Source organism: Orycteropus afer, unplaced genomic scaffold (genome assembly GCF_000298275.1).
Source record: "Orycteropus afer afer isolate SDZICR_OR568_19922 unplaced genomic scaffold, OryAfe1.0 scaffold00003, whole genome shotgun sequence".
NCBI lineage: Eukaryota > Metazoa > Chordata > Mammalia > Tubulidentata > Orycteropodidae > Orycteropus > Orycteropus afer.
Window position 1 is genome coordinate 33,771,894 of NW_006921590.1, and position 26,052 is coordinate 33,797,945.

Here is a 26,052-nt window from a genome sequence, read left to right on the forward strand (position 1 = left end):
GAACTCAATTTAAGGAATTTTTTCATTTTATTTTTTATTTCTTTTCTTACCCAGTCTTTTTAAGGAGGGTATTACTCAGTTTCCATGTGTTTGCTCTTTTTCTCTTGATTTGCCTGTAGTTGATTTCTAATTTTATAGCATTGTGATCTGAGAAGATGCTTTGCAGTATTTCAATGTTTTTAAATTTACTAAGGCTTACTTTTTGGCCTAACATATGGTCTGTCCTGGAGAATGTTCCATGTGCACTGGAAAAGAATGTATGTTATGCTGTTGTTGGGTGAAGTGTTCTGTAGATGTCAGGTTGGTGGATTTTATATTTAGTTCTTTTGTGTCTGTTGAGTTTCTTTCCCATTGTTCTATGTCTTATTGACAGTGGTGTGTTAAAAGTCTACTATGACTGTGGAGTCATCTGTTTGTGTTTTCAATTCTGTTACAGTCTAATTTATGTACTTGGGGCTCTTTCATTAGGTCCATAGATATTTATTATGGTTATGTTCTTTTGTTCAATTGATCCTTTAATCATTATATAATGTCCTTCCTTGTCTCTTATGGTGGTTTTTTCGTCTTAAAGTCAGTTTTGTCAGAAATTAATATTGCCACTCCTGCTCTTTTTTTTATTGCAATTTGCTTGATATATCTTTTTCCAACCTTTTTTTTTTTTTGGTCTCTTTTTGTCTTTGTCTCCAAGATGTGTCTCTTGTAGACAGCATATTGTTGGGTTATATTTCCAGTATGCAACTCTCCATATCCTGAATGGCACATTTAATCTATTTACATTCAGTGTAATTATCAGCAAGTATGAATTTGTTGCTGTCATTTTGTTATGTGTTTTTTCATGGTGTTGCTGATATCTTTGTTCCATATCATTTTCTGTGCTGAGCTTGTTTTGTTTATGAACTGTGTTATCACTTCCTGTGTTGCTGTTGTTACAGTATTTGCTAAATATTCATGCTTGTCCTGTTTTTAATTTTGATGTGAACATTTATTATTTTCCTTTGAGGTTACCCTCAAAGTGATTTATCATTTTCTTCCCAAGTTTAGAACAGTCTGTTCTATCTCACAATTATCTTGACTTCCTCACCATTTAGAAGTGCTGTAGCTACACTATCTTTTGCCTCTTTTTGGTTTGTAGTTGTCCTCATTTGCCAATTGATGTCTCTGGTTCCCTCTTGTAAGCTTATTTTACTGTGGCTACTTCCATAACTGGGTTGGTTTCTGGGTTATGTCATCATGTGTATTAATGATCAGTTGTTGTTTGCTGTTGTTGGTTCTCTGTCCGAAGTAATCCCTTTAGCATCTCTTGTAAGGTTGGTCTGGTTTTAACAAATTCCCTCAGTTTCTGCTTATCTGGAAATCTAATTTCACCATCATATTTGAGGGACAGGTTTTCTGGGTATGTAATTCTTGGTTGGGAATTTTTTTCTTTCCAGGTTTTATATATAACAACCCATTGCCTTCTCACCTGCATGGTTCTGCCAGGAAATTAGAGATTAGTTTTATTGGTTGCCCTTTGTGCGTAATTTTTTGTTTTTCCTGTGCTGCTTTCAAGATTCTTTCTTTGTCTTTGGTTTTGGTAAATATGATAATGATAGGTCTTGGTGATTTTCTTTTCGGGTCTATTCTTTTTGGGGTTTGTTGGACTTCTTGAATGGATATATTCTCGTCTTTCATCATAGCAGGGAAATAACTCTTCTAAGAAATTTTTGATAGTTTTCTCTGTGGTTCTGTCTCTTCCTGTTCTGGAATCCCAATCATATGTAGGTTATTCCTCTTGATGGTATCCCACATCAGTCTTAGGATTTCTTCATTTTATTTTGATCTTTTTCTGACTGATCCCTTTCCAAAGAATTACTGAAGTATTTGTCTTCAATCTCACTAATTCTGTTTTCCATTGGTTTGATTCTACTCCTTTGCCTATCCAATGTGTTACCTATTTCTGAAAATTTAGTACTAATCTTCTGGATTTCTCTCTCTAAATTTTGTATCATTTTTAATTTTTCATTCATTTTGTGATTTTGTTTTTGTTTTGTCTTCCCAAATTGTTCTAGAGTTTTGTCTGTGTTTTCCTTGATCGGTCTCTCAATTCATTGAAGGTACCTAAATATAATTCTTTTAAATTTCTTATCAGGAAGTTCCAATGCTGCTGCTTCCTCTGAGATGCTTTCTGAGTCTGTATCCTGGTCCTTTGTTTCTACTGCTTTATCTTGCTTCTTTGTGTGGACTGTGATGTTCTGTTGTCTCCAAGACATTATGATGTTATTGTATTTATATTTAATTGGTGATATATACTAGTGTGATTCGCCCAAGTTTTTTTTTTTCTTTGTTTTGTTTTGATATATCTGAGTAAACAGGGTACTGTGCTCCTCTATACGCGAGTTGGCAGCGCTTATGCACTACTACCTGTGTCTTGGTAGGTGTGATAGAGAATTGAGTGGGTGTACAGATCTCTGTAAGCTGTTTGTGAAAAGCAGTTAAGGGTGAGTCAGACTCATATTTTGCTGTCATGTATCATTGGCCAATTGGTGCAGGAGCAAGTGGTGGTCCTCACTCGGCAGATGGGGCTGCAGGAGGTGTGGTTATGGTTGGGTCGTATGGGCATTGTTGTTGTCTTCCCATTCAGTTAGACAAAAATAACAATTAAAAAAAAAAATACACCAAAAATGTAAAAACAAGATGACAGAAATCACATACCAATAAACACACAGGAACAATCACCAAAAAGAGAAAAGGGGGGGGAAGGTAATAAATGAGAAGAAATATTTAAGAAGAAGAAATATAAATAGAAAAAGAGAGGAAAAAAACACAGTATCTGAGGAGGGGAGAAAAAGAGAAGAGAGCTAGAATAAAAGAATGATAAAGAAAAAAAAATATTAAAAATGCAAAAAGGAAACAATGGATGAAAAGAACCCAAAGAAAAAATATGGTAACAAGGGAAGAGAAAAAAAAATCCCCAAAACTAGAACTTGGGAAGGGAAAAAGAAAGAATAAAAAAAATTATTAAAAATCAGGGGGTGGGGGTGGGTAGGAAGGGTAGGACACCCAGACTCTGTCAGAGCACACAGACTGGGATGGAATTCCTGCCCATCCAGAAGGTGGGTGGATGTGGAGGATGGCCACACCTCCATTCACCAAGAGGGTGTGGGGTATAAGAGTAACAAGGGAAATATTGAACCTTTCCAGTCCTCAACCTCCAGTGTGGTTGCCCATGCTGTCCTTGGCAGTAGAGCATAGTCTTATGTCCCTGGGATGTGAATGATAATGCTACCACTTTAAATATCCATAATAGCCACACCACTTGTAAATATTCAAAATGACTATGCCCTCCAGACAGCCAGAAGTCCACAGCTCAGTTTGTCTCCTTCTTTGCTGTTTCCCTTTTTAGTTGTCAGCCACCAATGCAGTTGTTCATGCAGCTGTCAGTGAGCAGGGCCAATTTTTAGGTTAATTCTCAGGTCCTAACACCACTTGGAAATATTCAAACTGTCCATGCTGTCAGGATAGCTAACAGTCTACAGCTCTGTTTGTCTTTTTCACTGTTTTCATTCTGTTTCTTCTACTAGTTGGTATTTAATCTACTTCTGTATCCTTCATTTCAAAGCTCAGGGCTCCAGAATTACCTTCTCTATCTGTGTCAATTGGTTCCTCTTTTCTTTGTTGAAGAGAGTCTGCATAGCTTGTCTGCTGGTTCCACCATCTTACCTGAGATACTTTTTCAACTTTGAACCAAAACTATTCCATGAGTTTATCTTAGCTACCTGAAAGATTAGCTTATAAAATAAACAATATCATTTGTGAATACTGTGCTCATTTAAAAATGATTTATATGAGATTAAAGGTCAACATTTACTGAAAAGCAAAGATGAGAAGGCAGGGGAAAAGGGAAATTAGATTACTGGAAGTAGAACACCTAGAACAGAAATAATGAGAAAGTTGACACTGTGAAAAATATAACTAATGTCAGTGAACAAATTATATAGAAATTGTTAACAGGAACCTAACTTGCTGTATCAACTTTTACTGAGAATACAATAAAATACTTTAATAAAATAAGGAATACTAGTAGCTTCATGAAAACAAGTTAAATTACAGAACAAACCAAAATTTATGTGCAAAGTGGTCAGAACTTAATTAAATCAACTGTGGAGAATTCAACCTCAGGATATTGTTGAGAACAATAGAGCAAAAAATCTGCAAGTAGTGGAGGGTAGCAACTAGGTATATTACCAACAACAGCGTAACAGAGATAAGGGAAAGAGATGGTCCAAGATTGCCATGCTAAAACAACTGTCATCCCAAGGTAACTGTGAGTGTGGCCAACTCTATGCTTATCAAGAGTAACATCAGAGGCTGCACACTAAAGGAGAAATAGACTTCACTAAAATAGGTAAGCCAGGTCACTAAACATATAAACAAGCAAGCAACATGATCCAAAAAGTGAGAAGGAAAGATCAATATCTAGAGCGGTTGTAATGTATTTATTTTAAAAATCCAGTTTTCAGAAAAATTGTAAGACATGCAGAGATATGAGGAAGTATGCCCATACACAGGAAAAAGAGCTGACAACAAAAACTGTCTTTGAGAGGGACCAGATATTGGACTTAGCAGAAAAATATTTCAAAGCAGCTGTTATAAAATGTTCAGATAACTAAATGACATCATGCTTCAAGTGGTAAAGGAAGCTAGAATGATAATATCTCATCAAATAGAGAATATAAATAAAAAGAAATTATTTTTTTAAATAAAAGAAAGTCTAGAGTTGAAAAGTACAATAAATAAAATGAAAACAAAATTAAAGGGGCTAAATAGTAGGTTTGAAATGGCAGAAGAAAGAATTAGTGAACCTGAAAAACAAAGAGAAAAAAGAATAAAGAAAAATGAACAGTCTTAGAGAAATGTGGGATATCATTACGAACACCAATGTACACATAATGCATGTAACTAGAAAGGGGAGAGGAACGAGCAGAAAAAAGTATTTTTAAAATGACTTAAAACTACTGAAATTTGATGAAAAATAATTTACATATCTAAGAAGCTCAATGATCTCCAATACAAAGATATCCACAAGTCACAGTAAAAAATGTTGAAAGACAAAGACAAAATCTTAAAGCAGCAAGAGGAAAATGACTAATTGTGTACCAAGGTACACCAATAAGATTTAACAACTGACTTCTCATCAAAAACTATGGAAGTTGGAAGGCTGTGCAATGACATACTCAAACTGCTGGTGGAGAAACACAGGGAAGAAGTGAGATGAGTGCTGTTACACTGTGGAGACTACATTCAATGTCACAAAACAAGACGTGTATGAACAGTTGAGTGGAAAACCAATTTGCTCTGTAAACTTTCATGCAAATCACAATAAACAGGTGTTTTTTTTTTTTAAGTGTTGGTGGAGAAAACCCCCAACCAAGAATCTTAGATCCAGCAAAGCTGTCTTTCAAAAATGAAAACATTCCAGCTACACAATGTTGAAGAACAATGATGAATGTGTGAAACATCTCATAACATGGATGACCTTAGGGGCCATTATGTTAAGTAAAATTAGTCAGTCACAAAAAGACTAATATTGTATGAGACCAGTATTGTTAAAAGTCAGGAAAAGGGTTTCACAAAAAAAGTTTTCTTTGATGGTTACCAGGGGTTGGTGGGGAAGGGAAGGTAAACCACTAACTAGAGTGTAGACATATATTAACGTGGGTAAAGGGCAAGGGGGAAAAAAGGTGAAAATATAAATACCATATGACCTTGCAATCCCACTATTAGGTATTATATCCTAGAGAAATAAGAGCCATGACACAAACAGATATATGCACACTCATGTTCATAGCAGTATTATTCACAGTAGCAAAAAGATGGAAACACCTTAAGTGCCCATCAGCAGATGGATAAACAAACTATGGTACATACTCAACACACTGCTATCAAGTCAATTCCAACGCAAAACGACCCCCATTGAGTTTCCAAGGCTGTAAATCTTTATAGAAGCACACTGCCCAATCGTTTTTACCCTTGCCCTCTTCTGAAACCAGCTTGCATTCCTTTTTTGTTTGAGTCTCCATGACTGTCTTATTGCTACAGAATAGAATATATTGCTGCTGTTTTGATTTTGTTGCCTTGATGAACATTATTTATTTACAAGAGTATATGTTAGACTTTTTATTCTACAACTTCTTTCTTTTTTTTTTTTAATTGTGCTTTGGATGCAGATTTACAGAGCAAATTTGTTTTACATTCAACAATTCATGCACATTTGATTTCACACCACAATTACTATCCCCAACCATAAAAGACTCTTCTCCTCCCGTTCCGTCCCTGTGACTACCCGTTCCTTGTGCCCTTCTTAACTGTGCATTCCTGTCTGTCCCATTTTCCCTCTATGTGTGTGCTGCTCCTCTGGTGACTCATGGCTGATTGCTCTAAGGGGTGCATCTCCCTAAAGTAGGTGGGTGCATTGCCCTGGGGTAGGTGTTCTGCATGTAGTTCTTCCTACTGTTGGGCTGAGAGCCAAGCCATGAAAATTAGTCTTTTTCTAGGTCCAAAGGGTACCCTGAGGCCATAGTCTCAGGGGTTCCACCAGTCTCTGTCCATCAAGTAATTCTGGTCATTGTTGTGTTTTTGAATTTTGTTCCACATTTTTCCTCCCACTCTATCCAGGATCTCCAGTTTTGATCTCCTTCTGAGTGGTTGGCATTATCGCCAGGCACCATCTAGTTCTTCTGGTCTCAGGGTCATGAAGGCTGAGGTTCTTGTGGTCCATCTTATCCTTGGACTAATTGTCTTGAAGTGCCTTTGATTTTCTTCACTCTTCTTTGATTCAGATGAGAGGAGACCAGTAGTTGCCAGCTTGCGTTTCTGAAAGTTCCATCAGTGCACTGCTGCTTTTTTTTTTTTTAAGCAAGATTATACTTGCATGTGATATAGGTGATATTGTTCAATAATTTCCACATTCTGTTGGATCACCATCCTTTGGAATGGGGACCAATATAGATCTCTTCCAGTCAGTAGGCCAGGTAGCTATCTTCCAAATTTTTGGCATAAATGAGTAAGTGCCTCCAGTGCTGCATCCATTTGTTGAAACAACTCAATGGGTATTCCGTCATTTCCTGGAACCTTCTTTTTCGTCCTTCAGTGCAGGTTGGACTTCTTCTTTCAGTACCATTTGTTCTTGATCATATTTCTCCTTAAATAGTTAGACATCAGCCAGTTCTTTTTGATACAGTGATTCTGTGTATTCCATCTTCTTTTGATGCTTCCTGCATCATTCAGTATTTTGTCCATACAATCCTTTAATATTGCAACTCAAGGCTTGAATTTTTCATCAGTTCTTTCAGCTTAAGAAATGCCAAGTATGTACTTCCGTTTTGGTTTTCTAATTCCAGCTCTTTGCACATTTCATTATAATAATTGACTTTGTCTTCTCAAGCGCCCTTAGAAATCTTTTATTCAGTTGTTTTATTTCAGCATTTCTTCCATTGCTTTAGCTATTTTACGTTCAAAAATAAGTTTCAGTCTTCTGACATCCATTTTGGTCTTTTCTTCCTTTCTTGTCTTTTTGATTACCTTTTGCTTTCTTCATTTATGATATTCTTGATATCATCCCACAACTCAGGTGGTCTTCAATCATTGGGTGTTCAGTGTGTGAAATCTGTTCTTTAGATGGTCTCTAAAATCAGGTGGGATATAATCAAAGTCATATTGTTGGCTCTTGTGGACTTATTTTAATTTTCTTTAGCTTCCACTTGAACTTGCATCACCAGTAATTATCCATACATCTTGATTGTGTGTTTGGTCAATTTCAGACTGCAGAAGTTGGTAAAAATCTTCAGTTTATTCATCTTTGGCTTTAGCAGTTGGTGAGTAAATTTGAATGAACTAGTATTAATTAGTCTTCTTTGTAGGCATGTGGATATTATCCTATCACTGACAGCATTGTACTTCAGGATAGTTTTAGTTTTGTTGTGTTTTGTTTTATGATGAATGCAATGCCATTCCTCCTCAATTTGTCATTCCCAGCATACTAGATCATATGATTGTCCCTGCATAGTAGATCATATGGCCAGGAACAGTCCATTCAGCTCACTAATGCCTAAGATATTGATCTTTATCTGTTCCATTACATTTCTGACAACTTCCAATTTTCCTAGATTCATACTTCGTACATTCCATATTGTGATTATTAATGAATGTTTGCAGCTGTCTTTTCCCATTTTGAGTCATGCCCCAACAGGAAATGAAGGTTCCCGAAAGCTTTACTCCATCCATGTCATTAAAGTCAACTCTACTTTGGAGAGGCAGCTTTTCCCCAGTTGTATTTTGAGAGCCTTCCTACCCGAGGGGCTGATCTTCTGGTCTGTTACCAGGCAGTGTTTCATGACTCTTCATAAAGTTTCCCAGTAATATATCAGACACTGTTGCACTGCTATTCATAAAGTTTCCATTAACACCAAACACTAGGCTATACAGATAAACACATAAACACTTGAGATGATCAGACGGGGGTCAGTGAACAAAAGTATACTTTAGACCAAGGATAGATTCAGCTGAGGCTAATCTTGCACAGGCACCAGTGATACAAAATACCTACAGTCCTTACAGAAACAATAGAAGACAGACACGGAGTAATCCCTCACAGACAGCCAGACACTGTAGGAGAGAGATCCAATAGATCTACTGCATCAAGACCATAGTACTAGGGGACACCAGACTCATTTGTCACAACAAAATACAGAAGAGTGCTGCTCTACATCCTACATTGGTGAGTAGCGTCTGGGGTCTTAAAAGCTTTCAAGCGGCCATCTAAGATTCAGCTTACGGTCTTCTAGCATCAAAAGTGAAGAAGAATGCACACACCAAAAAAAAAGAAAAGGGAAAAAACAAGGGCATTCAGAAGCAGTCAGCCCTAGGACATGTTGACCCTCGAGACTAGAAGAACTAGATGGTGCCTGGCTACCAAAGCAAACCACTCAGGAAAGGATGAAATCTGGAGATCCTGGATAGAGTGGGAGGGAATATGTGGAACAAAACACAAAAACTCAGTAATGACGGTCAGATGAAATCTGGTAAGTCTCCCAATACTATGGCCCTGGAATACATTCTGCGTCTGGAATAAAACTCACCCTCAGGGGTGGGCTGTCAGCCCAATAGTTAACAAGATGTACATGCAGACCACTCATCCCAGTATTACACACCCACACACACTCAATGGTAATACATCTCTTAGTGCAATAGACCATGGGACACCAGAGGACCAACAATCAAACTAAGGAAATGCAAGACAAACAGGAGTGCATGAATGTGAGGGGCACAGGGGAGGGTTATAGGGTAGGGAGGGGAAGAGTCTAGGTTAGGGTTGGACATGGTGACTGGGGAATGAAATCAAATGTACACGTTGCACTGAATATAAAACAACCTCTTAAAATAAAAATTAAAAAAATAAATACAATAGAAGTGGAAGCACAAAGAAAAAAGTTTTCAGTGGCCAGTTTTTTCCCAATCTGTCTTCATCTGGAAGCTCTACTGAAACCTGTCCACCATGAGTGGTGACCCTGGTGGTATTTGAAATACCAGTGGCATAGCTTCCAGCCTCACAACAATATGCAAGCCCCCACAGTTCGACAAACTGACAGACGAGTGGTGAATTATTTCAACAGCCAAGGGAAAATGAAGTTGACAAAATCCAATTCAGGGTAAAAATTCTCAAACTGAAACGAAAAGAAATTATTTCAACCTGATAAAGAATAATGGTAAAAGATTGAATGTTTGATTCTCTCAAGATCAGGAAAAAGACAAAAATTTCCACCTCTTCACTTATGTTCAGTATTATACTGGAAGTTCAAGCCAGGACAGCCAGGCAATAAAACGGAATAAAAGGCATCCAAACTGGAAAGGAAGAGTAAAACTATTTGAATATGACATTATCTTATAGATACTAGATCCACTAAAAAATAAAATAAAATAGCATTAATAAATAAATTAGGTTGCAGAATATAAGATCAATAAACAAAAATCACTTGTATTCCTATATACTACCAATGAACAATCAAAATGAAATTAAGAAGACAATTCCATTTAAAATAGCACCAAAAAGAATAAAATAACCAGAAAGAAATTGAACAAAAGAAGTACAAAACATACACTCTGAAAACTGCAACACATTGTTTAAAGAAATTAAAGAAGATCTGAATAAATGAAAAGACATCCTGGTATGTTCATGGATTAACTCAAACCAAACTCACTGCCATCGAGTCATTCCAACTCATAGAGACTGCCATTGAGTTTCCAAGGCTATAAATCTTTACGGAAGTACATTGCCCTGTCTTCCTTCTGCAAAGTGGCTGGGGGTTTAAACCACTGACTATCCAGTTAGCAGTCAAGTGCCTTATCTACTATGCCACCGGAGCTCCTTTTATTCGTGGATCAGAAGACTTAATATTGTTAAGAAGGCAATATTCCCCAGGGAACTCTGGTAGTATAGTGCCTAAGGCACCTGACTGCTAACCAGAAGGCTGGCAGTTCACACCCATCAGCCACTCCTCATAGGAAGGTTGGGCAATCTACTTCCATAGTGATACCACCTTGGAAACCCAAGGAGGGGTCACTATGAGTCGGGTCCGACTCAATGGCACACAACAACAGTTTCCCAAGCTCTGATCTACATATCCAATGCAGTTCCTAACAAAATCCCAACCAGTGTTTTTTGGTTTTTCTTTCTTTTTTTTTTTTTTTTTTTGTAGAAATGGAAAAGTTAATCCTGGAATTCACATGAAAATACAGATAGGCCAGAGTAGCCAAAACAATCTTGAAAAAGAACAAAATTGCATGATTCAGAGATTTTAGAGTATACTATAACATGACAGTAAATAAGACAGTGTAGTAAAAAAAAAAAACACACACACAAACTCACTGCCATTGAGTCAATTCTGACTCATAATGACCTGCTTTGGGTTTCCAAGGTGGTAAATCTTTACAGAAGTAGATTGCCCAGTCTTCCTTCCACAGAGTGGCTGGTGGGTTTGAACCGCCAGCCTTCTGGTTAGCAGTCAAATGCGTCAGGCACTATGCCACCAGACTCCTTAAGACACTGTGGTAGTGGTTTATAGATATATAGACATATAGATCGTAAGGAATTGCATTGAAAGTCTAGAAATAAATCCTCAAATGCTCATCAACTTATGAATGGTTAAGCAAAATATTTTATATCCATATATGGGAATGTTATCCAGCCATTAAAAGGAATGAAGTATTGACCCATGGTGCAACATAGATGAACCTTGAAAATATGCTTAGTGAAAGAAGCCAGTCACAAAAAAGCCACGTGTTCTATGATTCCATTTATATGAAATGTCTAGAACAGACAACTCTAATGAGACAGAAAGTAGATTAATGATTGCTTACGTCAGTGGGACCTGGGGGGCAATGGGAGTGACTGCTAATGGGTACACAGTTTCTGTTTGGAATGGTGAAAGTCTCCCCAAATTGAGTCTGGTGATGGTTGCACAACTCTAAATATACTAAAAACAGTTATACACTTTAAACGAGTGAATTGCTTTGTATGTAAATTATATAGCATAATGAAGTTGTTTTTAAAAAGAGGATGGGACATGCAGTTCTGGGAGAAAAGTAAAACACATTCTACTTCATACCCACTAGGATGGCTAGAATCAAAAAGACAAGTAATAACAAATGTTGACAAGGTTGTAGAGAAACTGAGAACAACATAAAATGATGCAGCTACTTTGGAAAATAGTGTAGAAGTTCTAGAAAGTTTAAATACAGAGTTAACATATGAGCCAGTCAAATCCACTCTTATGAATACCTACTCCTCACTTATCAACTGTCTCATTATCTGACATTTTGCATTTATAACAATAGTAAAAAATCCACCATCCAAGTATTTTGTGCATTAATGACATACAGTAACAAATGCCGAGGTGCAGGGAGAGGGTAATGCTGGCTTTCATGGTTAAGGTTATGTGTCAGCTTGTTTGAGTCATGATTCTCAGTGGTTTAGCAGTTGTGTAATAATATAATTTGGCAGTTACATAATGATATCCTCATCCTCCATTTTTTCATAATGCTAATTTTCACCTAACAACCTGGTCTTTGAAACCTAATTATGTCAATAAGTGAGGAGTGGGTGTATTCCCAAGAGACATGGCCTCATATGTCCACACAAAAAATATGAACACAAATGTTCATAGCAGCATTATTTATAATAGCCAAAAAGTGGGAACAACTAAATGTCTGTTAATTGACAGATCAATAAATAAAATGTAGTATGTACATATCAAAAAAACAAACCAAAACCCTTCAAGACAATTTCAATTCATAATGACCCTATAGACCCAAAGTAGAACTGCCCCATAGGGTTTCCAAGGCTATAAATCTTTACAGAAGGAGAATGCCCCATCTTTCTCTCATGGAGCAGCTGGTGGGTTTGAACCACCAACCTTTTGGTTAGTAGCTGAATGCTTTAACCATTGTGCCACCATGGCTCCTCGCAATCAGCTATCATTCAGCAATAAAAATATATTCGAGAATCAATCAATATTGTCCACCATATTAACAAACTAAAGGGGAAAAAAAGCACATAATCATATCAGTTGGTTCAGAAAAAGCATTTGACAAAACTGGAAACTGAAATTTAAAACAGTACAATTTATAAAAGCACTGCCCCCCAGAAAAAAAAACTGGAATGTTTAGGTAGAAGTCTAACAAATTATTTGTATTCTGTATTCAGACAACTATAAAATGCTGATAAAAGAAACTCAAAATAAATGGAAAGACAGACCATTCTGCATCAGAAAACTCAGTATAGTAAAAATTTCAATTTTTACAAAATTGCTCAAGAAAGAGGTCTTTTTATTATTGTGGTAAATATATATGTACAAAAACATTTGACATTTCAACCATCTTATTCTGTACAGTTCACTGATACTGTGTTCATGCTGTTCAACCATCACCCTTTTCTACTCACAAATTACAATATCACCCTTAACAAAAACTCAGTGTCCCCTAAGCATAGTCTTCCTTTCCTCCTCCCTCCCTGCTCCTGTTAAACACTAATAAACTTTGATCCCTAGATAGATAGTTCATGTAAGTGGGATCATGTATTTGTCCTTTTGTGACTGACTTATTTCACTCAGTATGTTTTCAAGGTTCATCCATGTTGTAACATGTATTAGGAGTTCATTTTTCTTATGGTTGAGTAATATTTCATTGTTTGTATACACATTTTGTCTATCCATTCATTTGTTGAACATTTAGGCTGTTTCCACTTTTTTGCTTTTGTGAGTAATGCTGCAATCAACATTGGTGTACTAATACCTTTTGCATTCCTGCTGTTTTGGGTATATACCTAGGAGTGGAATTGCTAGATCATTTGGTAATTGTATGTTTAACTTTTTAAGAAACTGCCAAACTGTTTTCTATAGGAGCTGTATCATTTTACAAACCCACCAGTGATTGGATGAGGATTCTAATTTCTGTACATCCTCACCAACACGTGGTGTTTTCCATTTTTCAAATTACATCCATACCCATGAGTGTGAAGTGACATGTCATTATGTTTTTAATTTGCAACTCCTTTATCACTAATGACAATGAGCATCTTGGCATGTGCTTGCTGGCCATTTGTATATCCTCTTTGGTGAAATATTCAAGTCCTTTGGCCAATTTTTGTTTGGGTTGTTTGTCTTTCTGTTGTTAAATGATAGTCTTTTCAATAAACCAATTTGGAGCAAGTGGCAGAATAGGCCAAAATATAACCCTTTCACAACTTTCTCAAAAATTAGCCCTAAATGCATAATGAATCTAAATATAAAATGTAAAACTATAAAAACTTTGGAAGAAAACAAAGGAGAAAATCTTCATGACCTAGAAACAGGCAAAGAGTTTTAAATATGACATCAAAAGCACAATGAATAAAAGAAAAAAAAATGCTAAATTGTACTTCACCCAATTTTAAAACATTTGCTCCACAAAAGACCCATTAGAAAAAGATAGGGTACAGTTTGGAAGAAAATATCTGCAATCTCCATATCCAACAAAGTACTTGTATCCAGAATAAAGAACTCTTTAAACTCAACAATAAGAAAACAATCCAGTTACAAAAGGGTTTGCAAAAGTCTTGAGTAAGCATTTTACCAAAATGAATATATAGATGACAAGTACATTATTGTTATTGTTAGATGCCTTCATGTCGGCTCCTACTCATAGCAACCTCATGGACAACAGAAGGAAACACTGCCCAGTTCTGCGCTATCCTCACAATCCTTCCTATGCCTGAGCCCATGGTTGCAGCCAATCTATGTGTCAGTCTATCTTGAGGGTCTTCTCCTTTTTAGCTGACCCTGTACTTTACCAAGCATGATATCCTTCTCCAGGGAATGGCCCCTTCTGACAACATGACGAAGTCTGGCAATTTTCGCCTCCAAGGAGCATCCCGGGTTCACTTCTTCCAGGGCAGATTTGTTTATTCTTTTAGCAGTCCATGGTATTTTCAGTATTTTTTGCTAACACTACAGTTCAAAGGCATCAACTCTTCTTCAGTCTTCTTTACTCATTATCCAACTTTCACATGCATATGTGACTGAAAACACCATGGCTTAGGTTAGGCACACCTTATTCTTCAAAGTGACATCTTTGCTCTTTTAATACTTTAAAGAGGTCCCTTCTAGCAGATTTGCCCAGTGCGACACTACATCTGATTTATTAACTGTTGCTTCCATGGGACAAGCACATTAGTATGGCTAAAATAAAAATACTAAGTGCTGACAAGAATGTGGAGCAATTCAGTCACTCATATATTGCTGGTGAGAATGCAAAATAGTGTTGCCACTCTGGAAAATAGTTTGGCAGTTTCTTATAAAATTTAACGTAACCACACGAACCAGCAATTCCACTCCTAGTGTTTACCCTGGAGAAAGAAAAACATATGTTCAAAACCAGTACACAAATGTTCACAGCAGCTGTGTTTGTAATAGCTAAAAACTGGAAATACTCCAAGTGTCCTTCAGTGGTTCAGTGGATGAACCAGCTATGGTACAGCTATGTAATGGAACACTACTCAGCAGTAAGAGTAACATACTACTGAAATGTGCAACAACCTGGATGGATCCCAAAGACGTTATATTGAGTGAAAAAAGCTGGTCTTAAAAAATTACATAGTGCATTATTCTATTTATAATCAAAATGAAAAAATTATAATGATGGAGAACAGATAAGACCTACCAGGGGTTAGGAGTGGTGTTACTGTAATGGTGCGAGTTTGTTGGGGTAATAGAACTCTTCCATCTTTATTGTGATGGTGGTGGGTCACAAATCTGTACAATGTTAAAATTCACAGAACTCCATACACACACACACGTCAAGTTTACTGTATGTTAATCTTTAAAAGTAGAAACGCATTTACTTTTTAGCTGTCATTCTTATAAAGAGACATTTCCTTTTTCTCTTCTCAGTGTTTTCTCTAATCCCAATTATGAAACTTAAAAGACCATTGCTCTGTACTGTACCTTGTATTTTTCATGTCTTTCCCCATTAAAAAACAAATCTCCCCTTTTTTTGTCCTACTCTCTCCAGCATTTTCTTTCCCCTTGCCAGGCCTTAGTTCATTCAACTTCTGCCATATTGGAGGGGAGGAATCTTTCTCCACTGCTCTGAAGTACAATCATTGCCATAATTTTAAGTGTCTAATACCACACAGTTTTTGTGACTTTAGTTTTATATTTATAATATAATATCCAGTAAACTAAGTCCTCTCACCTGTTTCTTTTTCTTGAACAGTGTCTAGATTATTCTTGGCACTTTGGATTCCCATATAAATTTTAGAATTATTTTGTTAACTTACACACAGGCACACAGTCTCTTCCACACACACTGTCTCTCTTGTACACACATGCACATGTGCACACAGGATTTGCCAGAATTTTGAGCGAAGCTATAGATTATTTTGGGGAGAAAACAACATTAAAATGTTGTTTTCCATTTATTAAGTTCTTTAAGTTATCTTTCAATAGCATTAGTTATTTCTAGGTATTTGATGCTATTGTAGATGATACATTTTAAAATTTTATTTCTAATAGTGGTATTTAGAAATACAATTATTATTTAAATATTAAGCTTGTAACCATCAATTTTGGTAAACTTACAGATTCTAATAATGTCTGCAAATTCTTTTGGATTTTCTATATGTAACAGTTATATCATCTACAACTAATATGGTTTGTTTTTTGTATTCCCATTAATTTACTTTACTCACTCACTTTCTTACTCTCCTGGCTAGGAACTCTAATCCAACGCTGAATAAAAGTGAAGGGAGTGACATCCTCACCTCTTTCCCTGTCTCAGAGGGAAAGCATTCAGTACTGCTAAGGATGATGTTTAGTGTAGGATTTTCATGGGTATCATTTGTTAGATTAGGGAAGGTCCTTTCTAGTCTACATTTGTTAGGAGTTTTTATCATGGGTAAATTTTGAAATTTATTGCTGTCCTCAGTCTGTTGAGATGATCATACGATTTTTCTTCTAAATTATAATAATAAGGATTGCTTTGATTGATGTTTAATTCATGAAGTAAATGAAATCCATTTTTATTACAAAGTTGTTAATATTTTCTTAAAATTTTTTTATCTATGACTATGGCCAGTAATTTTCTTCTATATTTGTACTGGTTTTCCATCTGCTTTTTCTGTCAGTTTCTAAAAAAGTGTGTCAAGTTCATTGTGGTGTGGGTTTGTTTAATTCTGTTTATAGTTGAGTTTTGCTTTATATATTTTAGTCTTGTTTATTAGGTGTATATAGATTTAGAATTATTATATATTCCTGTTACTATGAAATGAGCTGCCTTATCTTTAATAGTGTATTTTTCTTAAGGTCTACATGTCGGGGCCAACTCGACGGCACATAACAACAACAACAACAACAACATGCATATATAACGGTTGCCAACAAATCAGTTCTGACTCATAGTGACCCCATGTGTGTCAGAGTACAACCGTATTCCACAGGGTTTTTCAGTGGCTGATTTTTCGGAAGCAGATCACCAGGCCTTTCTTCCAAGGTACTTCTAGATGGACTCATATTATTTTTCATCACGGTTAACTTTAAGTTAACCCCTAAAGTTCATCTGGGCTTTAGAGTTACCATTGTCATTTTAAGGAGCCCTGGTGACACAGTGGTTAAGTGCTCAGCTGCTAACCGAAAGGTCGATGCACCAACTGCTCTGCAGGAGAAAGATGTGGCAGTTGGTGTCTTTAAAGATTTACAGCCTTTACATCCTTGGAAATTCAGTGCAGCAGTTCCACTCTGTCCTATGAGATTGAAATGGACTCGATGGCAATGGTTGTTATCATTTTGATTTCATGTAAGTAGTTCTTTAAAAGGATGCAATGCTCAAGGCAAACATTCTTTATTTACTGAACTAAACTGTTGTTTAAAGGTGACTTCATGAGGTAGTCTATCAGCCATTATCTTTTTAGACATTGGTTCTGTCTTATTTTCACTGCCCTCTCCTGGAATTCCAATCACATATATGTCAAAACTTTTTACTGTTTTTCATATGTCTTCTATGGTTTTTTTTTTTTCAGATTTATCCCTAATATTTGTAGGACCTGGGGCAAAGTACACATAGAGGTCTATATACCTACACATCTAAATATTTAAGTAACATAAAGCTAACAAACTATTAAATATAATTCAAGAAATATGTGCTTTATATATGATAGACCATGGTAAAATATAAAAGATAATTAAATTATATATTTCATGTATCTAGTTCTGTCAATAGGCCAATGAATGATGTCTGGATAAGAAATAAAATAAATACATACATAACTCAAATTATTATATATTCATTCAACAAAAAGTATTTTCCTTTTAATTTAGTAAAATCTTTCATGTTATTATATTCAAGATTTTCACATAATTTATTTTCTTTGTCAGTAATTATTTAAAGAGTTAAAAATGTAATTGTAGTCATAGGGTACAAAATTTGAATACATTTCCATCAAAATATAAGTTCAATGTAAAATTCAAAAACTAAAATTAGTTTTTGTGTTTTCAAAAAGCTTTTTTTAAAAATGTATTAACATGAAAACAAAAAATATAAATGATCAATTGTGGTTATGTGCCGTGGAGTAGGACCCGACTCATAGCAACCCCTCCTTGGGTTTCCGAGGCAGTATGACTACGGAAGTAGATTGCCCCATCTTCCTTCCAAGGAGTGACTGGTGCGTTTGAACCTCCAGCCTTCTGGTTAGAAGTCAAGTGCCTTAGGCACTATGCTACCAGAGCTCCTTGATCAATTACAAATGTCAAAATGTTAAATCAAAATTACTTAGAAGTTTTTATTTAAAATTCTTATAAACGTCAACAGGGCTAGATTTTACTGTCAATTTAGGTGCCAACTTAATGAAAAGGTATACACCTCACATTTATTATATCTAGACCTATGTATATAATACATTAGCAAATACTGTGCTAATTCATAAGTACCATCAAGACCACAAACTGAAACATGAAGAGATGCAAGAAGATAAACAGCTGGGCACTACTGGGAAATGATACACTATTATATAAGGATGAGTTAAATTCTTGCTGAGAGAGATGTGATATAGTAACTCATTTGTCTTTTCTCTTACCTCAGTGCTGCCACTCCTCCAGTCAGTCCCATACTCAAAAGCAGCTTCTGTCTTTGTTATCAGCAGTGATAGGACACACAAACTTTCCCACTATCTGGATCCAGTTACCTTTTGTTTCAAGGAATTAGGCAAGACCAGTGGAGAACAGTTTCTGTGTCAATGGATATTTAAGCTTTATGTATTTTTGCACTGTGCCAGTACTGAACACTGTCAAGTGCAGTGCAGATATGCCATGAGTTGTTTACTAAATTATGTGTGTGTATATATGAGAGAGAGAAAAGGAATGATACATATGGGATCTTCTGAATCTGTGTAGTCCAAAACAGTAGCTACTGGCTACATGTGGTTATTGAGTAATTTAAGTGTGGTTAATCTGAATTGAGATGCACTTAAGTGTAAAATATACATCAGATATTGAAGACTTAGTACAAAAACGTAAAATATGTCATCAGTAACTTTTTATATTTATTTACATGCTGAAATAATATTTTGGATACATTGAGTTATATGCGAGCTCTGGTGGTGTAGTGCCTAAGGCATGTGACTGCTAACCAGAAGGCTGGCAGTTCAAACCCACCAGCCACTCCTCGGAAGGAAGATGGGCAATCTACTTCTGTAGTGACACTGCCTCGGAAACTCAAGGAGCGGTCGCTATGAGTCAGATTCCACTTGACGGCATTGAGTTTGGTCTGGTTTGGATTGAGTTATATGAAATATATTATGAAAGTTAATTTTATCTGTTTCTTTTTACTCTCTTATTGTGGCCCATAGAAAATTTTTAAACACGTTATGTGTTTAGCATTATATTGTTGGACAGTAGGATTCTAAAGCATGGGGCCAAACCAGAGACTCATCTTACCTGAATCTAAGGATGGTACTGCTTTTCTTCATTTTTCATCATTTTGTTTCCTTATTCTTTATTGTCTTCTGGTTCATTAATGATCTCTTCATCTATGTAATCTGCTATTAAATTTATCCATTTTAATCTTAATTTTCATTATTGTATTTTTCAGTTCTAGAATTGAATTTAATTAATGGCTTTCTTCCAAAATTCTCAAGCATAGTTATCTAAAGCCCATGTCTGATAATGCCGTTATCTTGATCCTCTATGATTCTGTCTAATATTTTCTCTTGGTTTTCTACTTTGGTGTCTTCTCTCTTTGTGTGATTGCAAAATTTTTATTATATGAGAGTGACTGTATGAAAACTTATACAGTTAAGTTGAGGCTTTTGTTTTAACACACAGAAAAAACATTTGAAAAAATCTAACAACCATTCATCATTTTAAAAAAACTAGGATAAAAATTCCTAGGTTCAACAAACTAGGAATAGAAGGTAATTTATTCAACCTGATAAAGTTTATCTACAAGAAACCCACAGCTCAGATCACACTTAATAAAGAAAGACTAAATGTTTTCCCCTAAGATAAGGAAAAAGTCCAGGATGTCAGCTCTCAGCATTTCTGTTCAACATTATACTGGAAATTCTAGCCAAGACAGGCAAAAAGAAAAAAGGGACTACAAAATCTCTTTGCAGGTGACATGATCTTGGATATAAAAACCCTAACGAACCCACTAAAAATCTTTTTGAATAAGCAGTTTCACCAAGGTAGCAGGATACAAAAATCAATTGTATTTTTAGATACTAACAAGACTGGGAGCTCAAACCTACCAGCCGTTCCTTGGAAGGAAGGTTGGGCAATCTAATTCCAGAGAGATACCACCTCAGAAACCCAAGGAGGGGTCGCTATGAGTCCAGTCGACTCGACAGCAGTGAGTTTGGGTTTTTTTGTTTTGTTTTTTTAAAAAAAAAACTACTAACAGCCTGAAACGAAATTAAGAAAACTGTTCCATTTATAATAGCAGCAGAAACAATATTAATAACTGGAGTACTTCTATCCTGCCTCCTAGCTCATTAACTCCTGCCTGGGGTCTTAAAACCTTGCAACCAGCCATCTAAGACATGACAATTGGACTCTATTTGCCTGAAGCAACAGAGAAAAAAGGAGAGTCAGGAATAAGAGGCTGTGGAATTTGTGGCTAATTGCCTCCATGAAGAATCCTGATTAAAACTAGGAAAATGCATAACTGAATTTCAAATTCTCACAGAATCCAGACTTTCTGGAGTCAAGAAAGCTGGATAAACCCCTGACATAATCTTTAAACCTTAAACCAAAAATATCCTCTAAAATCTTAAAAACAAATAATAGTTTAGCTTAACTAGTCAAACATGTCTGCTTTGTGCATTATGTTCTTATAAGAACTATCTATATAGGATCAACGGCAGTGAGTTTGGTTTGATAAAGGATCAAAGTGACAACAGCAACTCAAAAGATGAGATAGGAACTATAAACCAAAAAACCAGACTCATTCCACCGAGTCGGATCTGACTCATAGTGACCCCTCCTTGGGTTTCCAAGGCAGTATCACTACAAACCTGAGGGAGCAGTGAACCTTACATTAACAGGGGGTGGAACAACTTAGAAAAAGTGGATGAGAGAGGTTGTACAACTCAAAGAATGTAATCAGTAACATTGAATTGCACATGTAGAAATAGTTGAATTGGTGTATGTTTTGCTGTATATATTTTCAACAACAAAATAAAATTAAAAAAAAAAAAACTAACAACCAGGAATAATTTTAGCAAAAGAAGTACAAGACTTATTCTCTGGAAACTACAAAGCATAGTTGAAAGAAATTAAAGATGATATAAATAAACAGAAAGACGTGTTCATGGATCAGAAGATTTAACCTTAAAATGGCAATAATGAGCCATGGAGGTGCAACAATCAAGTGCTCAGCTGCTAACCAAAGGGTCCCATAAAGCAGTCTGTTCCCATAAAGATTACAGCCTAGAACACCTATGGGACAGTTCTGCTCTGTCCTAGGGGTCACTGTGAGTCAAAATCAATTCAGTGGTATACAGCAACAAGAAAATAATAATACTCCCCAAATTAATGGACATATTCAGCAAAATCCCTAAAAAAAAAAAAAATCGCAGCAGGGTTTTGTTTCGTCTTATGCAAAATTTTACAGGCTGATCCTAAAATTTTAAGGAACTACAATAGCCAGAGTAATCCTGAAAAGAAACAAAGTTGTAACTCAGCGTTCCCAACTTAAAACAAAGCTATAGCAATCAAGACTGTTACTGGCATAGGGATAGATGTACAGAGCAAAACAGAATTTAGAGTGCAGAAATAAATCCTATATTTATGGTCAATTGATTTTCAACAGGGGGTGCCAAGGCAATTCAATAGGGAAAGAGTAATCATTTCAACAAATGGTGCTGGGACAGGTCAATGCCACATGCAGAAGAGTGGATTTGCACTTCTACTTCACATCATGGTTCCTTGGTTAGCGCAAATGGTTACACATTTCACTACTAACCGAAAGGCTGGAAGTTCAAATCCACCCAGAGCTGCCTCTGAAGACAGGCCTGGCAATATGCTTCTGAAAAGTCCCAGCCTTAAAAACCATATGGAGCAGATCTACTCTGCATACACAGAATCATTATGAATTGGAATGGCCTTGAAAGCAACCAACAGCCTCACATCCTATGGAGCTCCTGGGTGTTGCAAACACTTAAGCACTCGACTACTAGACAAAACGTTGGGAGTTAAAACCCACCCAGAGGTGTCAGAAGAAAGGCCTGGTGATCTGTTTCTGTAAGGTCACAGACTTGAAAACTCTATGGAGCAGTTCTACTCTGACACATGGAGTCACTGTGAGTTGGAATCGACTTAGGCAACTAGCAACAACAACCTCACATCATATACAAAATTGACTCAAAGTGGATCATAGACATGAATGTGAGAGCTAGAACGATAAAGCTCTGAGAAGAAAACACAGGAGTAAATCTTCTCTGCCTCAGGTTTCTTTCTTTCTGTTTTGTGACATAAAAGAGAAACTTTACTGTATGCTCATCAGGGAAAAAAAAAAAAATTATATCAACAGTATTCTAAGACAAGTATCTGTACCCAGATACCCTTCATTTCTATTACTTAGTCACATGTAATAAATTCTCATTCCTCTGACCTTGGCTCAACATTCCATATTATGAAGTCATCCATTTTCAGGCTAAACAGATGTAGTATCTCAAATGTTAGTTCCCCTGGTAAAGAAAGTTGTCTGTTTTGGTGACCACATCCGTTTATTCTAAGAAGTCTGTATGCATGGGTCAATTCCCCGTACCCGGTCAATCTGAAATCTCTGCCCCATAGCTTCAGGTGAATGTGAGGGGAGGAAAGAAACCATGTGTTGATGACAAGACTGGTTAACTTATTACAGTGGCTAATATTATCAGAATGGTGGAGAGTGACATCCTCTCTTGAGGGTAAGGTACATAAATGCATGGGTCCCCAAAATTATTCCGTAAGTAATTAACTGATGTTAACCTGAGAAGAAAATGTCTTAGTGGTCACTGAAAGCACTGACAAATATGTTCTTTAAAGTGTGATTCACAATCACTGCCAATTGACTCAAGTCTTTTAAACCTCGAAATGAAATACGAGTATGTGTCATTTAAGGTCCATTCACAAAATACCTGCCTGTATATACCTCTCTGGTTCCGTAAGGTTGTTTTTGTTATTTAAAGGATACTCCTGCTCTCCTTTAGTTTATTATTTCGCTCTACTGGTTTTAACCCCAAAGCAAGACTCTTGCAACACTGGACCATGGGTGGGATATAGGCCAGTGAGGCAGAGGTCATGGCTCTGGGCAGAGGCTCTGGGCTTTGTCTTAGGCAGGCAGTGGCAGCAGGGGCCACAGGGCCAAGCTGCTTCTGATGCTCAGGTAGGCAGAGCAGGGTGCATGCCACGCCCTGTCTGCTCACTTCTCATGCTTCAGTCTCACTTGCCACCACCATTCAGCTTCTTTCACAAGTGGCAGCAGCAGCGGTGAGGAATACAACTAGAACTGGGCTTCCATAAGGTTTTAATATGGTGTTTGCACAGCATCCAGATCACATAACGTCCTATTTCACAGAACATATCATGGATGTTAGGTAACACATACCTGCATTCGAAGGCCCTAACCTGTTTTGACAGTTTATGTGTTGAGCCTTGTAACTGAACATGATTATGCTTTTATTAACCCAATGGTATCCAAATTGCTGAAACCGATTTATGTTGTAGGCAATGGTTTCTTAGATATGACAACAAAAACACAAGCAACAAAAGAAAAAGTAGATCCATTGGACATCATCAAAATTAAACTTTTGTATGTCAAAGGACATTATCAAGAGCGTGAAAAGAAAACCAACCCATAGAATGTGAGAAAATATTTGCATATTATGTATATGATAAGGGACTTCTACAAGAGTATGTAAAGAATTCTAACAACAATAAAAGACAAACCAATTTTAAATTGGGCAAAAGATTTGAATAGTTCTTTCCCCCAAGAACATATACACATGGCCAACAAACATCTGGAAGATGCTCAACATCATTAGTCATTAGGGAAATGCAAGTCAAAACCACAATGAAATACTACTTCACATCCACTAGGATGGCTATAATAAAAAATAATAATTGTTGGTAGAAAAATTGGTGGTGGGAATGTAAAATGGGGCAACCACTTTGGAAAACGCTTTAATAGCTCCTCAAAATATTAAATGTAGAGTTAGCACACAGTTGACCTAGCAATTCCATTCTGTGGTATATAGCCAAGAGAAATGAAAGTATATGTCCACACAAAAACCTGTACATGGATGTTCATCGCACCATTATTGATAATAGCCAAGAAGTGGACAGAACCTAAATGTCCATCAACTGATGAATGGATAAAGAAAATACACACCAAAACCAAGTGTTTATTTAAGAAAATTTAGCAGGAAGCACTTGCAGAAATTAGGTTTCTGTCTTACGAAAGACACTGGAAGAAAAAAGTAGTACACTCACTAAAGTGTGTGACAAGTGCTGGGTACAATACTGTTTACAAAATTGGGATGTTGAGCCTTTTCTGTTCCTGGTCCTGACAGGAATATATGGAAAGCATTTTTGAGTTGATTGTTTTTTGTGGGCAGGCTCTTGTAACTTTTGGTATGTCCTTTATGCCCTCCTGGTTGTTATCATATTCTTTTACTGTCATTGTCATCTGTCCAGGTGTCATCTCTGGCAACTATTCCTTTTATCTTTGTTATATCTGAGGGCACTAGCCTACTGCCTTTGAGGGTAGTAGGAGCTAAAATATATATACTGAATATGCAGAGAAACATACATTTAGTTACTCCTTATGCAATAATGGAGTTTCCTGTAACTTTCTTCTTAAATAGATTATAGGAGTTTATATCACAGGTGAGAAATCTCCCGTCCAGAACTTAATTTCATCCAGCCTGAGGACAAGGGCAAGAGGTAATCTTACTTATGTCTACAATTGTACAAATACAATTTGTCATTAATATAATGGTGCTTTGAAAAACAAAGATTGGTGGTAAAAATAACAAAAATTTAACACTGGTTGTCTATGGGTAGTTGTTACTTCTGTGTACTTTTTCTGTTTTCCAGTTTTGCTGTGATGACTAGAATAGCCATTACTTTTAGACTGAAGGAGCAAATTCCTTTTGGAAAGAAAGGGAAAAAAAAAAAAACTTGCATTGGAAGAAACTTTGGAGAATATCTATTCCTTCCAATAAGAAAATTCCCTCTGGACATGTCCTACAAGTGTTTGGCCGTGCACCCAGCCCCTGACTTCTGTACTTTGGGGGACAAATAACTATCTACTGAGACAGCCTGTTTCATTTTTCAAGTGCTAAACCTAGAAACCTCTCTTTTGTACATTGATCCTCTTAGGTTCTCTAATACTCCCCTGAATTACATCTGATTCATCTATCACATGATACTCTTTGAAATATTTAAAGGCAGCTATCATGTGCCTTTAACAAGTACTGAGGCAGTCTGTCTCTCTGCGTTCTAGCTTTCTTTTCTCTCTTATGGGCTGTTTAAAGAACTGGTATATGTGCTTTAGCTTTAATTACTGTATACACTCTCTTAGTTCCAAATTTATATATTTCTTTATAAGTTGCCTTTTACTTCAGTTCTGTTAGGCCCTTGTCAAAATTAACAGTTATTATCTTCTGATTGACCTGATTTTGGTTCTCTTAAAAATAAGCAATAAGTGGTTCTGATGGCACTATAGTTAAAGTGCTGAGTTGCTAACCAGAAGGTGGGCAGTTCGAACCCACCAGCTGCTCCACATGAGAAAAGACCTGGCAATCTGCTCCTATAAATATACAGCTGGGAAATCCTATGGGGCAGTTCGACTCTGTCGGGAAGGATCACTATAAGTCGGAATCAAATCGGCGGCACACAAGAACAAAGATAATCAATAAAGAACTTCCAGACACCAAGAGATGTTAGAGACCAATCAAAGGACATTTTACTGCCTTTTTTTTTTTTTTTTTTTTTAGGATTTGGG

At 36.4% G+C, this 26,052-nt stretch overlaps 1 protein-coding gene across 1 annotated transcript in view; it reads left to right on the forward strand.

Moving 5' to 3' along the window:
• The window catches only part of PPP2R3A (protein phosphatase 2 regulatory subunit B''alpha), a 203,251-nt gene that overhangs the window by 135,554 nt on the left and 41,645 nt on the right, over positions 1-26,052 (forward strand). The window lies entirely within an intron of this gene.